Source organism: Muscardinus avellanarius (assembly GCF_963383645.1).
Source record: "Muscardinus avellanarius genome assembly, chromosome: 3".
Lineage (NCBI taxonomy): Eukaryota > Metazoa > Chordata > Mammalia > Rodentia > Gliridae > Muscardinus > Muscardinus avellanarius.
In genome coordinates, this window is record NC_137788.1 from 15,116,459 (window position 1) to 15,132,102 (window position 15,644).

Sequence of the window (15,644 nt, forward strand, 5' to 3'; positions counted from 1 at the left end):
ATTGGAGAAACCCTGCTAGTTTTGACAGCCCTTGTTGACACCATCGGGTGACCAGTTCAAAAGTACCAGGTGGCCTGAGGTGGGGCTCCTCAGTCCCACGTCTCAGTGCTGTTTTCTTCCAGAGAGCTCCAACCGCAGCATTCATGTTTTATAAGCTGGAACTGGCCGTTCCCGCCCCAGGCCCGCCCCGTGGCCCGGCTCCCGCTTGGGGAGTTCTCCCTGGCTTCCCTGCCTCCCCTTGAGGGCCACGCAGATCAGGCCCAAAGTTTCAAAATGCGAGATAAAGGAGATAAAATCCCAGTTGTGAACTCTTTATGGGTTACTATCTTAAAAAAAAAAAAACAACTCTATTGCAAGAACATTATAAAAAAGGAAATTTAAAAATGAACCCATAATACCATAAATCAACATATCCCATAAATCTGGTTTTTCCATAGTTGCTTCCAGTCTTTGTCCAGATGCCTAATTTTTATATAACCGTACACAGTACAGCAACGGTGCCGTGTACAGCTCGGCTCTTTTCACTTGGCGTTGTCAGTGCTTTGCCACGGAGCTGTATGATCTCTGTGATCATTTTTAATAGCTAGGATAGTGCTCCATCGTGCAGGAGCCTAACTTACGGCTGCTTTGACTTTTAATAATGAAATGATGGCAGCAGAGTCAGGGCCAGCTGCTCACCTCGCTGAATGCGCTCCCTCTCCCATAGCATCACATGTGCCTGCAGAGGTGGGGCAGGCATGCTGGGGCTTGGCCTTCTCAGGTGCGGCCCCAGAGCCACAACAATTCAAGAAGGGACTTGCATTCCAGGCATCAAGAGGGGCCTCCGGGGACTTGGCCGCTACGAGTCTCAACATGATGCTCCCCAAGACAAAGGGAGCGGGACAGAGAGATTGGAAAGGGCTGCCTGGAGCCACCCAGGAGCGTGTGCACGTGCCCCCTCACGGCTGGGGAGGCGCTGAGGGGTGCACAGACAGCTCCCCGTTACACGGCTTATGGTTTTACTCTGTGAAGCTTTAATTAAAGAGGGACCTCAACAAGTTTTCAAAAATTTATTCTTACCTACTGTACTTTGATCATAATGACATGAAACAAGGAAAAAAATAATTTTTATGTGGCTCACATTTATGAGTTTTTACATAAAGGCTTTTGTGGGTATTTTAAGAATGTGCTAAAATGTTGTCTGAAACCACATGAAGCCATCTGAGGAGTCGCCTGCCAGAGCTAACAGCACACACATGGAAGCACTTTAACTGGCCTTTGTATACGCAGTGAGTCAAATAGTATTAATGTTGTTTAAATGCTAACATGCTCTTTCAACAAGGTGACTCTGCCATTGCTAGTGGCCCGCTCTCGGGCCTTCCAAGTCAACGGGAGCGAGTGATCTGATGTGCCGAGTGCTGACTGAAGGTTGCGGAGGAATTAACCCCCTTCTGAACTCCGCCTGCGCTCGATCAGTTCAAAATCCCCAGCTCTCCACAGGGCAAGAACAAGTCCAGGACCACTACCGCAGCTCAGCCAATGGCGGGGAGGGAAGGCCCAGCCAGCTCCAAAGAGAACATCCGCTCACCCAGGAGACCGCAGGTGAAAGCATCGGCTTCACATCTAAGTGGAGATCCAGGCCCACAGGGCTAAAGTCAGTGCACAGGGTCAAGACAGTCAATGTAAGCAGAGAATCAACTGGGGCTCCCTGCTAGCAGGACGACGCAAAGTCCACCTCGGCAAGACTGGGGAGAAGCCGTCTTGGACTAGAGCTGGACCGTGAAGTGGAGGAGCCTAGAAAGCTCCAGAACACTGGGCATGGGTGGAGTGATACATTACCCAGGGAGCGACCGGGGGCAAAACAGCAGCGCTGGTGTCTACACAAAGTGGCCTCTGTTGACTAAGTGCCACCAGCTCCACACAGAGCCCTGTGGCTCCCAGACCCTCTGCTAAGGCAAGCAGACCTGCAGAGGACCCAGCCAGCTGGAATCGAGGCTGCTTGGGGTTGGAGCTCTAAGCCCCCCACTTGACAACAGTGTGAAGAGCCCAACAAGCAGGCACACGTTTCACGCAGTCCCAGAGACGGGGCCACCAGAAGACGCCTCTGCACGGATGACCAGGAGCAAGAGGCGTGACCCTGCTCAGATGAGGCTGGCGTGTGCCAGCCCTGCAATGGCGGCGTAGCAGCAAGTCAAGTTCATTCTCGCTGTCCCATGATCCCCTGAAACTCAAATAGCTCAAAGCCCAGTGTGCCAATAAACTCAGCGTCCTAGGCTGCTTCCCCCCAAAAACGACTCTTTCAGTTGAATAATGTTGTTGTCACATGTACAGAGTCTATGGCCACAACTCTCCAACCACAAGACTCCTGGGAGATGGAATAAAGGGAAACGAGAATAGTTCACACTCAAAGTAGCCTCCTTCCCAAGAAGAAAAGAAAATATCCTGGCCCCGAAGGTTTACGGAGTGTCGAAGCTGAGGTGTGCGTGGAGAGCTTGTACAGAAACTTGTTTCAGGCATCAAGCTGTAGCTGTGCCTTACCCAGTCCCCAGTCCCAGCCAACAACGGCTGCAGATGGAGCGTGGAGATGGGCCTGGAGTGGCCCGGGGAGCTGGCTACACTCCTGCCTGCAGCTGCCTCCGGGCAGTGGCGGGGTTCTAGGTTGGAATACAAAGGATCCCGACAGGTAGTGAGTCACATGGTACAACCCACCACAAAAGGAGAGGCCAGGACAGAGCTGCAGGAGCGGGGCTTTCCAGCACAGCCTGGAACAGCCCCTGCGGGCTCCGGGCTCACTCACACCAGCCTTTCGGTGCCTGGCTGGGCCGCAGTCACAGGACCGGGCTGGTCCTGATGCTCTGGGAGACTTGGACCTCTGGCCCCAGACATCTGGAGTGCTGACACGGCCCACAGACCCTGACACTCGGAGGTGTGCAAGTGAAGCCCTGTGGGTGCTGGGTAGGGCTTTATTAAGGAAAGCAGGAGGAATGCTCAAAGGTTTTTTTTTTGCAGTACTAGGGATGGAACCCAGGGGAATTCTACCTCTGAGCTACACCTCCAGGCCTGTTTTTTAGTCTTTATTTTGAAACAGGGTCTCACTGAGTTGCAAAGGGCCGAAGTAGCTGAGGCTATCCGTGAACCTAGATCCTCTTGTCTCAGCCTCCAAAATCCTGAAATTAGAAGCGTGTGCCACCAGGCCCAGTTTCGAAGTTTTAATTAATGTTTTCCCTTCTGTAAAATCAGAGTTAGTCTGAGACGCTCATGACTCCGATCCCTAGGATCTGAGGCTGTACCAGGGACTCTGTGAAGCAGGCCCCGAGTACCTTAAGGACAGTCCACACAGCTCAGTCAAGCCTGTTGAAGCTCTGCTTACACATCTCCAGGGAACTCACTACACTCCTCAGGCAAAGATTTATTTATTCAGAAGTGCGCACTACCACGCCAGGCTGCCCTCCCCCCTTTTAAACAGGGCCTCACTAAGTTGCTCAGGCTTTCCTCAAATCGGCAATTCTCCTGTCTCAGCCTGCGTGCGATGCCCCAACCTCACGTTCACCGAAGCCACACGGAGACCTGCTCGAGGCCGCCGGGAGGCTGCTGCACTGCTGCCAACTCGAGGCCCACCAGCTTTCCTGTGTCACATTTTGCTCACACCGACACTGGGCCGTGGTCACCTCAGGTGCAATGCGCTCCTCACGTGTGGCCCGGGTACGTCTCTCATCCTGTACTTGCGCGCTTGGGAGACTGGGCCGAGAGCGCCACCCTCCACATGGGTGGGTTGTACAGACACTTCTCCTCGTACACGGCTTCAAAATCCTCCAGCTCACCTTTGGGATTCTGAATCTGCTGCCGCCCACATCCCTCCAGGCCACCCTCCCACGGAGGGCGCCACGCCCGGGAACAGAGGAGAAAGGGGTGGACAAGGGAAAGAGCCTCTTGAGTCTCCAGCAGTGCCGACCAGCTCTGCACGAGAAACTCCAAGGCTTTCTAGAAGAGTATGGCAGCCAGCGCCAGGCCTTCTATGGGGAGACTAAGGTGCGCTTGGCAAGGCCGTGGCCAGGCACTTCCTGCAACTTGGGGTTAGTAGCAAGACAGGAATGCCCAAGCCTGACAGACTCAGGGCACCTGTTGTCTGCCTAAGGAAAGACCGAAGGCGCCAGAAGAGGTGGCCGCCCAAGTGCTAGCTGTAGAGCCCAGACTAAAACCGCCAGTGCAGCCGGGCGTGGTGGCGCACGCTTGTCATCCCCGCGCTTGGGAGGTGGAGACGGGATCGCGCAGGTTCAAAGCCAGCCGCGCTGGCTTAAGAGACCCTGTTTCCAAATAAAAATATAAAATAGGTCTGGGAGTGTAGCCCAGAGGTAGAAGGGCTTCCAGGAAACCCAGTATCACTAAAATAAATAAATAAACACAAATAAAAGTGCAACCAACACCAGAAGAATATGTGCTGCCTGGTGCCAAGCCAGCAAGATGGGCCCTCAAAAGACCCAACGCTAGCTGGGTGTGGGGGTGCACACCTACAGTCTCAGTCCTTGAAAGGTGAGACAGGAGGGTCACAGGTTCGAGACCAGTGTCAACAAGCAGGGAGACTCTCAGCAACCTAGCAAGATCCTGATTCAAAACAAAAAATAAAAAGGGCTGGGGGAGTATCTTGGAGGCTTCACACACACTCACACACACACACACACACACACACACACTCACACACACACACACTCACACACACACACACACACACACGCTCTCTCTCTGGGATTGGAACCCAGGGGCATTCGACCTCTGAGCTACACCCCCTGCCCTATTTTTTATTCTTTTTTTTGAAACAGGGTCTCACTGAGTTGCAGAGGGCCTCATTAAGTAGCTGAGGCTGTCCATGAACCGTGATCCTCCGGTCTCAGCCTCCCGAATGCTGGGATTACAAGCGTGGGCCACCACGCCTGACCACTCTCTCTCTCCCTCCCCCACCCTCCCCACAAAGGTATAAGATCCTATGAAATTTTTCTCCTTTCCCATCCCATGTTCTTCTGTTAGATACGGTATTTTCTGCTTCTGAGATCTCACTAAACAGCAACAGCAAGACTTGTGACAGTGGTCATGAGGGGACTTCAAGTGTAAAGGCAAAGATGAGGTTACGAGGACACAAACCCTGTGCTCAACAATTTTATGGTAGGGTGAAAATAAAACCCGGAGGCAATGTCACTCTGCCAGGGACTGAGGTTCTAGCCCAAAGGTATCATCCTTTTTATTCCTTCCTCATCTCAAGAAAGAAAACCCCAACCCGGGCGTGGTGGCGCACGCTTGTAATCCCAGCATTCAGGAGGCTGAGACAGGAGGATCGTGGTTTGTGGCCAGCCTTAGCTACTTAGTGAGCCCTTTGCAACTCAGTGAGACCCTGTTTCAAAATAAAGAATAAAAATAGGGCTGGGTATTCTATCAGAGGTAGAATGATCCTGGGTTTCATCCCCAGTGTCACCAAAAAAAAAAAAAAAAAAAAAAAAAAAAACCCACCAAACCAGCCCTAGCTACCTGCAACAATCTGATTTTCTGATCATTTTCAACATCCTTAAAACGTTTCGACTCCACCCAGGGAAAGGGGAGGAGTCTCCAATCCGTGTAGAGAGGCATCTGAGGCTGGATGCCTCCCTGCCCTCGCAGACCAACATCCCTTCTGCATCCTCTGACTGCAAACAAACCACAGTTGAGAAGCTGAGCTGTCCCATGTCCAAACAAAGGACGTGGGAGCGGCCCCATGGTACCACCTCTGTCAAGTGCAGAGAGCTGCCAGAAGCCATGATGGGGTGCGCGCCCTCGTGCTGAGCACCAGACCCCTTCAAGGGCGCACCTGGAAAACAAGCTCACAGAGACAGGAGGGAGGTGCCGGGAAGTGAGGGGCCGGAAGTGCTGGCCTCTGTCTGTTTTCATAAGCTCTCTTCCACTCTGGGCTTGGGGAGACCACAGTCCTGACATGTTCTGATCTACCCAGGAAGCATCCATCAGAAGGTACAGGGGGCTGAACTGTGAGCTGGTCCAGACTTGGCCCCGCACAAATGGAAGGAGACCAACGTCTGGCTCTGTGCCAGCCACGTTCACACCTGATGCGGAAACCCATCTGTGCTTGTTCATGTGCTGACCAGCAGTTTTTGTGGCAGTTTATAGAACGTGCCCCAGAGCCTGCCCACGGACACGGGACAGGTATTCTGCAGAGGGTCTTTCCAGCACACACAGGTGCAGCGGCCCCTGAGCAAGCGTGCTGATCGACTTAGGCATGTGTGACTTTCCTGCCACGAGTGCACATCTGGACGGCGGCTGCAGCTCTTTATAGCCTCTCTTTACGAGGCTTTTACTGTTTTACTTAAAGAGAATAATGAAAGCCCCTCTGGACAAGATGGTGCAGCTGGAGGGGCCGCCAACCTGCTCAGGGCTCTGGTTTGGGGAGCTGATAAAGAATCCGCACAGCACCGCAATGGCCTGGCCGCGTGGCTATGCGTGCAGACGCCTGCCTCGGGGGCAAATCAACAGTCAGGACTTCAGGGGCTCCAAAGCCATGCCGCCACCCAACGCTGAGAACCCATTCTGGAACAAGGGCCTTACATCAGGGCGAGGACTGCAGGCCAGGAAGAAGGGGAGGCGCAGAGCCAAGGCGGCGGCCGGGACTGGGGGGGTGCCGTGGCCCCAGGCCTTCGCTCTGTCCTGGCTGTGGTGGGAGGCACCACAGGAACGCAGACGGCTTCAGCCCATGAACGCACACATGACATTCACCATTGTGTGCCGCGGCCACGGCTGTGGGGTGGAGCCAGCCGGGCAGCCAGGGGCCGGGCACACGGCTGGACCCCGCACTGGCGGTTCTGGGAAGGAGCATCCTCTTTTCCTCAAAGAGTTTTCACAAGACCCAGATCCCTGGCACTTCCACCAGTGGCCTACGTTCACACGGACCCAGAGGCTGCTCAGCCAGGGGAGGACAGGGCTTGGCAGATGGAGGATCTGACCCCAGGCGGGAGCCAGGCCCTGCTCCTGGCAGGGCTTCAGCACAGCGCAAGGGGCCGCAGAAGCTCGAGCGTGACCGAGTGCCACATGGCATGAGAACCCAAGAATCCAGGAGGGATCAGAGTCCCCGATGCTGGCTAGGGATCATGTTCACAAAAGAACTTGTTTTCCACGCAGTCCTGTTTCCATTTAGCTTTCTTTTAGCAGATGAAAATAAGACAGCGCATGCCAAGGCGACCAGTCCCTGGCCCGCAGCCTCCGGGCGCAGATGAAGGGGTAGCAGCAGGCAGGCCTGCCTCAAATCCACTTCAGGGCTCTGGAGACCGCAGACGCCCCACTTAGGAGGAAGGCATGAGCGTTCAAGCCCACACTGGAGAGCAGGAAGCAGAATGGACCCCTTGGAAAGCGAAAGGGCCTGCACAGCTGTCTCCCTGCTCAACCAAAAGGATGCAACTCCAGTGAGCCTTGGGTCCCCAGTAATGGCTGCCAGCACTATGCCCAAGCCCAAAGCTGTGGCATGTGAGGCCCTGGCAGGGAGGGCATGTTCTCAGACACCCTGTGTGTGCCTGCTGCAGGCACAAAGAACACATGTGAAAACCCAAGCAATAACTGCACGCGGGCAAGCTGAAAGCCAGAGGAGACTTCACTGTCTGCACCCACTGTCCCTGGCGACGAGGTGCCAGCAAGTGGTGCTTGTCACAGCGTCCCTCTGGTCCTGCTGCGCAAGGAAAGGACACGGGTGGGTGTGAAGAGGTGGGGAGGGCAGAGCTGCCACACACGATGGTCCTGCTCCTTCCAGCACTTTCTTGCACATTGCTTTGTGCTGGCTTCACTTGTTCCCGGTCCCCTGCCCCGCTCTGCCTCCTGAGGCACGGTCCCTGGGCTGGCGCCTTTGCTGGGGGAGAGCCCCAGAGCCCTGAAGTGCAGCCCCACCAGGTCAGGTGGCAGGAAGGGCTCAGCCCTTAACAAGCAGCCGGGTGTTCCCTGCCTGGCCCTCTGCTCCAGCCCCTGATGCTCCACCACTGGCACCCTTTAGTGACAACCCGGCTCCGGCCCGACAGGCCCATCTCTGTCCACCGCCCACTGCCCGCTGTCTCTGGGACGGCCCCAAGGCCATCCCCCCCACTCTACAATGCCCCGGCTCCCACCAGGTCCAAGGCTACGTGAGGTTAGAGGTTAGAAGCCATGCTTGGAGCAGCCCTGGACCTGGCACGGTGTGGCCTTGTGGCCAAGCCAATGGCGCAGAAGAACAAACCAGCCAGAGAGGAGGTGCCCGGGAGGAGGCCAGAGAACCTGGTGTGAGCTCACAGGCTGCCCTTGGGAAGTCACACGAGACACGCTTAATCCCCAGCAAGGAGCTGGGGCCACTGTGACAACGGGGGTGGGGGGGAGCTCCCTAGAGCTTTGTGCCAGGGTTTCACTTATTTATTTAAACATGAATTAAAACTTCAGACTCCTGGAGGGAAGGAGGAATTCAGCACAAACCATGATGTTTGTACAGTTCATGCTTGTAGCCACTTTTTTTTTTTATTGTGGTACAAGGGGATTGAACCCAGAAACATTCTACCTCTACCTCCAGCCACTTTTTACTTTTTATTTTGAAACAGCGTCTTACTGGGCTGCTAAGTCTTGCTACGTTGCTGAGGCCGGCCGTGAACCTGCACTCTTCCTGTCTCAGATTCCCAAGTACTGGGTTACAGGCCTATGCCACCTTACCCTGGCGCCCTTGTCGTCTGCCCTGCTCTGTGCCCGCAGAGCCTGCTTCGGGTCTTCTGCAGCACTTACCCAATGCGCGGACAAGCTCACCCTCTGCTCCTGTGAGCGCCTCCTGAGGGCGGGGCTGGGTCTGCCATCGTGGCCGCACCAGCAGTGCACAGCCCTGGGAGGCTCTCGGGACGTGCTTGTCGCACACCCATGAGCACTTGGTCTCGTCACCACAGATGGGGGCCATCAGCGCCTGCGTGCATTCTCGCTGCACCCCAGGGGGTGGGACGAGTGGGAATCATTAACTCCACTTTCTAGACAGAGATTTCCTTGAGGTCTCGCTGGGGAGGTGACCGAGCCACAGCCTTAATGCACAGCCTGGGGCCAGCAACACCACACAGCCTGCTACCTCGCCAAGTCGGCTGTCCCAGTGGCCCCGTATCCACCACTGGAAACACAGAAACACCCACACGGACCCCCACCCCAGCAGAGACCTCTGACAGCACCTCTCAGAGCCTGTGAGCCTGGCACCCAGGCTGGTCAGCAGGCTTTTAAAGGCATGCCCCCCCCCATTCTGTGGCCTGGCCTCAGCCTCACTCTGAGGGTCTGTGGCATTTGCTGGCCGTGCATGGTGGAGGTCTGTGCCTTTTGCATCCCCACTTCTGCTTCTTATATATCTGCAGGGTTTCCTCAAAAAAGCTGTCCTCACCACCTGCAAATCTCAGACCTAAAACACGGAGTGCTCACGTCCAGAACAAGGGGTCACCTCCAGGAGCCCAGGGCCCCGGGCTGGGAACACGCAGCTTCAGTGACCCAAAAAATAAATGCAAAAGCCAGGCGTGGTGGTGCACGCTTATAATCCCTGCGCTTGGGAGGCTGAGACAGGAGGACTGCAAAGGTCCGAAGCCAGCCTCAGCTACTTAGTGAGGCTCTCAGCAACTTGGTGAGACCCTGTTTCCAAATAAAATAGAATATAGGTCTGAGAGTATAGCCCGGAGGTAGAAAGCCCCTGGCCTCCATCCCCAGTACCACCACCAAACAAAACAAAACAACGCGACAAACTCACTCACAAATGAGGCTGTCCAGCCCCTCCTGGGTCAGGGTTGCTCAAATGTTATTGGACTAGAGTCGGGAAGTAGGAGAGAAACAGCCACAATTCTGACACATGCCCCATGAGGAAGAGACCCTGGAAAACCATGTACCAAGCACCCCAGCTGCTCCTGGAGTAGCCCGTGGGCTGCGGGGCCTGCCCCGGCACACGAGTCTGTTTCACTTTGTAAACCTCTTCCAGACGGGGAGGCTGATTAGAAAAGCTAATTCAAGCGTTTGAAGATTATCTCAGGCCCCAAAGAAGGAAGAACACAAAAGCCTCCCTACCCTACTCCCCCAGCCCCCAGACTCTGGCCTTCATTAAGCTTTGATTTCGATCAATTGCACACCCACTAAAATTAACTTATAAGGCCAATAAATTGCAACCGCATGTTCCAAGGTATGATCTCCCCAAGCCAAGCGTCCAGGACCGCAGAGCATGGGGCAAGATGTCTGGCGCAGATGGGAGTAATCATGTTTGGAAGAGCGCGGTGCCAGACCCTTCAGTTGGAACATCTGGTCTTGGGCAGAACCAGGGTGGCAGCCGGGGCCAGGCAAGACCCAATGTGCGAGCTGGAGCAGGCTCCCCATCTTCTCTGGAACCCCAAAGGTCCAGGTGCTGACCCTGGAGCTCGTAGCGGCCGCAGTGGCTCTCCCACTGGATCAAGTAGTTTCTCTGGCAGCTTTGAGTGCACCCTGTGTCCAGCGCTCCGCTTCTGGGCCCCTCCCCAGAAAGACGATCACTCTGGTCAAGTGATGAGCTTCTGTGCTGGAGGAGCTAGGCTACACCTGGGCCTAAACAGTAAAGTGTGATGTGAAAATCATGCTGGGGCTTGGGAGAGAGGGATACAGCCGAGGCGCTGAGGACCAGGATCCGCAGCGTAGGGATGCCCTCACCCAGGCCCAGCACTCCAGCAAAATGTGCTTGTCGTGGCCACGCATTCCCAGCAAAGTGAGTCTTCTAAGAGCAGGACTGTCTGGATAGTGCTGCCGGCTGCTTTCTGGCTGTTCTTGGGAGAAAGGACAACCACGCTCCCTTTCTGCCCAAAGATGGCAATGGGAGGCCCTCGGGCTGAGTGCAGCGAAGAGCAGCCGCGGAGGAGCCCGGCAGCTCAGCTCCCGGGCTCCCACAACCCTGCCCACCTTGGGGAAAGAGTCACGCTCCCAACTGCCAGCCCCGTTAGTCCATAACCGAGACATGCTGCACACAGGCCGGGCGCAAGGATGCCTCCGCATCTGCGTGGAGCACGAGCCAGAGGCTCAAGAGCCAGCCATAGCAACCGCCACCCCGGCTCCATGTGTGGGTGATTAGCTCAGTTCCCTGCAAAGTCCAAGGCTTTCCAGACCCCAGGATCAAAGCCAGGGACTAAAGAGAAGGGAGCCTCCCTGGGTCTCATGCACAGGATTTTCTCTCCCGTGGCAGACACCCGCTCCCCGGGAGACAGCGAGTGCCCTGTGCCTCTGGAAAGGCCCATGCGGGTGGGGTGCCTGGCCTATCCCACTTCAGCTCCAGGCCTGGGCATACCACTGCTGCCTCTTACAGAGGTCTCCTCCCCCTCATCTTTCAGGAAGGACCTCAAAGAGAAGGATGGGAAAAGGCTCATGGGAAGGGAATGGGAAAGGAATATGACGCATCATTCACCACCGCAAACAGGTATCACCCGGGCGCACGCACTCCACGGCCAGCAAAGTGGGGGTGTCTGAGGCCGCCTGCTTTCTGTTTGTGTCCAGTGTAGCCTTCTCAGTAGAAAGGGAGGTTTAGTCCATAAGCAAGCGAAGGACCGTGACTCCTGATGTGGCTGGAGTTTAGTGGCCTTGGGCCCATTTGATGAGTGAGTGGGTCCAGGGACCTGAGCATAAGCCAGTTACGGTCTTGACTTTGCGATTCACAAGAGACTCCAAATCCCCAAACCCCAGGACCACCAGAAGGTCAGCACAGGGTGTGGGTCTGCTCTTCCTATGCCCCCTCTGTGGGTCACAGGCCAGCTCTAGTCTGGAACAGGCCCTGGGAGCTGCAGCCTTGTAAACCAGCCCTCCTAGGAGGTGCCCTGGAGGTGGTGGCTCTCCAGCCCCTTTCTTTCTGGCAGGGGTGGGTGTGCCCAAGGATCCAGCTTCTCCCAGCAGGCCTGACCCCTCCCCTCGCACAGACCTCGGCCTGAGCCTGTTGGCCCACGTGAGAGGAAGACATAGAAGGCTCCATGGAAGAACTGTGGCTTCACTCACAGGGTGTCCACAGATGAGTCCTCGGGCACGGCCAACAGTGGAGGGGCAAAGGATGGAGAGAAGGGCATGACCCGCTGCCTCGCCATCCCGGGGAGCAGTTCAGAGAATGCAGAGTCACTCAGTGGCTAGAGCCGCACCAGGGACAAGGCCTCCTAGACCCACAGGCCTCTGCCCCCAGCCAGAGGGAAAGCGCGCAGGCTCCTCCAGGGCCACAGACATGCGCCCCAACAACCCCACACGATTCCCGGGAACGAGAACGCCTGGAAGCCAACAAGAGATTTGGAGCTGGGTGTGGTGGCGCACGCTTGTAATCCCCGTGCTTGGGAGGAGGAGACAGGAGGATCGCGCAGCTTCAAAGCCAGCCTCTCTGGCTTAAGAGACCCTGTTTCCAAATAAAAATATAAAATAGGTCTGGGAGTGTAGCCTGGAGGTAGAAGGGTTTCCAGGAACCCCAGTACCATCAGAAAAAGAAGGAGGAGGAGGAGGAGGAGGAGGAGGAGGAGGAGGAGGAGGAATTTGGTTTCATGATTTCTAGCTGTGAAAATTAGGTGTTTCGTCCTGTGTGGTCTGGCGGGGGAACAGCTCCTTACACGACGTCTTGGGCGTTTCTCAGCACTGGTAATATTGGTTGGTGTGAGACCCAGGAGACTCTGGTGTCCCTACTGACAGCCGTGAGCACTGTCCAGCTGGTGGCCTGTGGCTCCTGTCACACAGGGAGAGCCTGGCTTTGTGCACTGTACAAGAACGAAGAGCCTCCATGTCCTCCTCTACGGAGCCCCGGCCTCTCCTCCCTCCTTCCCCTGCAGAGCGGCACCGGGATATGCTTGGGTTCTTGTAAACGGGCACGGAACCCCAGTGCCTGGCATGTCCAGGACAACCCCGCCAGGGGCAGGAACCATTCTGTCACCTGTCCCTCAACTGCACCGGTGAGTTCGCTTTCAGAGAAGAGTGTGGCCCAAGCCAGGCACACGGACACACAGGCCACTGAGGCGGCATATACCTGTGATCCAGCTACTCTGGAGGGTAAGTCAAGAGGGGAACAAGTCAAAAGCCAGGCTGGGCTGCTCAGTGAGTCCTTGTCAAGATAAAAAAGGACAGCCGGCGTGGTGGTATTCCAGTATTTGGTGTAATCCTAGTACTTGGGAGGCTGAGATAGGATCGTGGTTCACAGCCAGCTACTTAATGTGAGGCTCTCTGCAACTTAGTAAGACTTTGTTTTAAAATAAAGAATACTAATAAAAAATACCTAGGGCTAGGGGTGCAGCTTGGAGGTAGAATGCTCCTGGGTTTCACCCTTGGTCATGCAAAAAAAAAAAAAAAAGGAAGGGGGGCTGGGAGCCAGCATAATGGTACACACCTACAGCCTTAGTACTTGAGAGGCTATAACAGGAGGATCCCTGGTTTGAGGTCAGCCTCCACAACTTAGTGAAGCTGTTTCAAAAATCAAAACAAAAAAGAGCTAAGGGTATAGCTTGGAGGCAGGAAGAAAAATAATGACATTCATCCAGTATCCATAGCATTTTGTGATCGTCTGGCCCTTTTTAATTTTTTTTCAGTACTGGGGATGGAACCCAGGGGCATTCTACCTCCAAGCTACATCCCCAGCCCTATTTTTGATTCTTTATTTTGAAACAGGGTCTCACTGAGTTGCAGAGGGCCTCACTAAGTAGCTGAGGCTGTCCGCGAACCGCGATCCTCCTGTCTCAGCCTCCCAAATGCTGGGATGACAAGCGTGCGCCACCACGCCCGGCTGGCACCTGGCTACTGACAGGTACTCAAATGCTCACCAAATACATTATTTTGGACTCGGGAGTTGGCCGAGGATGATTACATACTCTCTGTTCCACCACGTACTGACTTGGGAACTTGGGCAAGTTCTTTCACCTTTCTGAATCTGCCAACTCATTTCTATAAGGGGAAGGGGCAGGGGATCATCTCTTGTAGGGTCGTTTTATTTATTTATTTTTTGGCACTAGGGATAGAACCAAAGCCCCGATTTTTTACTCTTTACTTTGAAACAGGGTCTCACTGAGTTGCAAGGGGACTCAGTAAGTCTCACTAGGCTGTCCGCGAACCGCGATCCTCCTGTCTCAGCCTCCCAAATGCTGGGGTTATAGGCGTGCGCCCCACGCCCGGCTTGTAGGGCCACTGACCAGGGGACGACGCGGGGCGTGCTCCTTGGTCACGAGCTAGGGTCTGTCAGCATCGCCATTACTTCATTATTGGCATTATTACTTAAATATGAAAGTGATTCCAGGGAGGCATTCTTTTTTTTTTTTTTTTTTTTGTGGTGGTACAGGGGATTGAACCCAAGGGCACTTTACCACTGAGGTCTTTATTCTGAGATAGGGTCTTGCTAAGTTGCTTAGTCTGGCCTTGAACTTTCGATCCTCCCGCCTCAGCCTCTAGAGTTGCTGGGGTTATGGGTGTGCCGCGCGCGTGGGCACTCGCGTAGAATAGCTAGACTGGTGTCTTCCCAGATGGCCAGGTAAAAGGTGACATTAAAACAAGACAAACTATGGCAGAGCAATGGGCCGACTCCTCAGCAGCAGTCTGTGGCATTTTTAGGCACATGAATTCAAATCCCAGCTCTGCCTCTGTGCCTATGGTCGTGTGGGAATCGTTTAACCTCCCAGAACTTCAGTCTCCTCATCTGTGGAACCGAGGGCCCGGTCATCTTCCCCAGAGGTTCTCACAAGGATTAAGACCTTGCATCGTTTCGGAACATGTCAGACACAGAGCGCAAAGCTGCAGGACACAGTGCGGCCCGAAGGCCCCCGGAGCGCTCAGGGACGTTTCTACCTTGTATCTCATCCATCTGCCTAAGTGTTGTGGGCTTTGCTTATGTGCGTCAGATCGAGAAGCATCTCTTTCCTTTTGGTGGTTCTGGGGATTAAACTCTTGAGCTCACAGAGGTACTGTACCTCTGGGCTATGCCCCCAGCCCTGCTTTACTTTTGTTTTGAAACAGGGTCTCACTAGGTTGATGAGTCTCACCACTTGCTGAGGCTGTGATGCTCCTGTCTCGGGCTCCCAAGTACTGGGGTTACGGGCGTGCGTCACCAGGCCCGGCCTCACACTGGATTTAAAAGACTCTTACATGCTACAGCACCGAGCTGTGAATGAGAAGACACTAACGGCCGCGAGGTTCAGCTGTTCAGAGACTTCATTTCTCTTATTTCCATTTTCTTGTCCACATTCTAGACCAGGGATGAGCTACACAGACTGAGGGCCAGTTCCCACCCAGCTCAAGGCTCGAGAGGTGATCGTAACATTTTTTTTAAGGGTTATATAGAAATAAAGAAAAACAAAGATAAAACAAAACAAAAAACAAAAACTAACCTCCCATGACCTGCCTAGCCTGGCATGTTTCTCTCACGGTGCTTCCCCTATCCTCGGCGATGAAGTCTGTGCTGGATTCCTAGTGCATATTTTACAGTTTTGCTGCATTTTCAGTGTAGCATTAATTTAAAATGAGGGTCTACTGATTAAACACTTCAGAAGACAGCCTTCTCTGGAGCCTTTCCTTGCAAGAGTGATTAATTAGGCAACCAATCCTTTGGTGGTGTGGCGGTGGCCGGCAGGATTAGACTCCAGCAGAGAGGAGTCTGAAAAGAGCTGCTAAAACACTTTCTGAAGGCAGGACTCGAGGCCCTGATCAGCTCAGGAATTAGA

The 15,644-nt window shown here is 54.5% G+C and overlaps 1 protein-coding gene across 2 annotated transcripts in view; it reads right to left on the reverse strand.

Moving 5' to 3' along the window:
* CAPZB (capping actin protein of muscle Z-line subunit beta) overlaps nt 1-15,644 on the reverse strand; it is a gene marked incomplete at both ends in the record, with an annotated part of 123,026 nt that overhangs the window by 21,642 nt on the left and 85,740 nt on the right. The gene's annotated exons all lie outside the window — the stretch shown is intronic.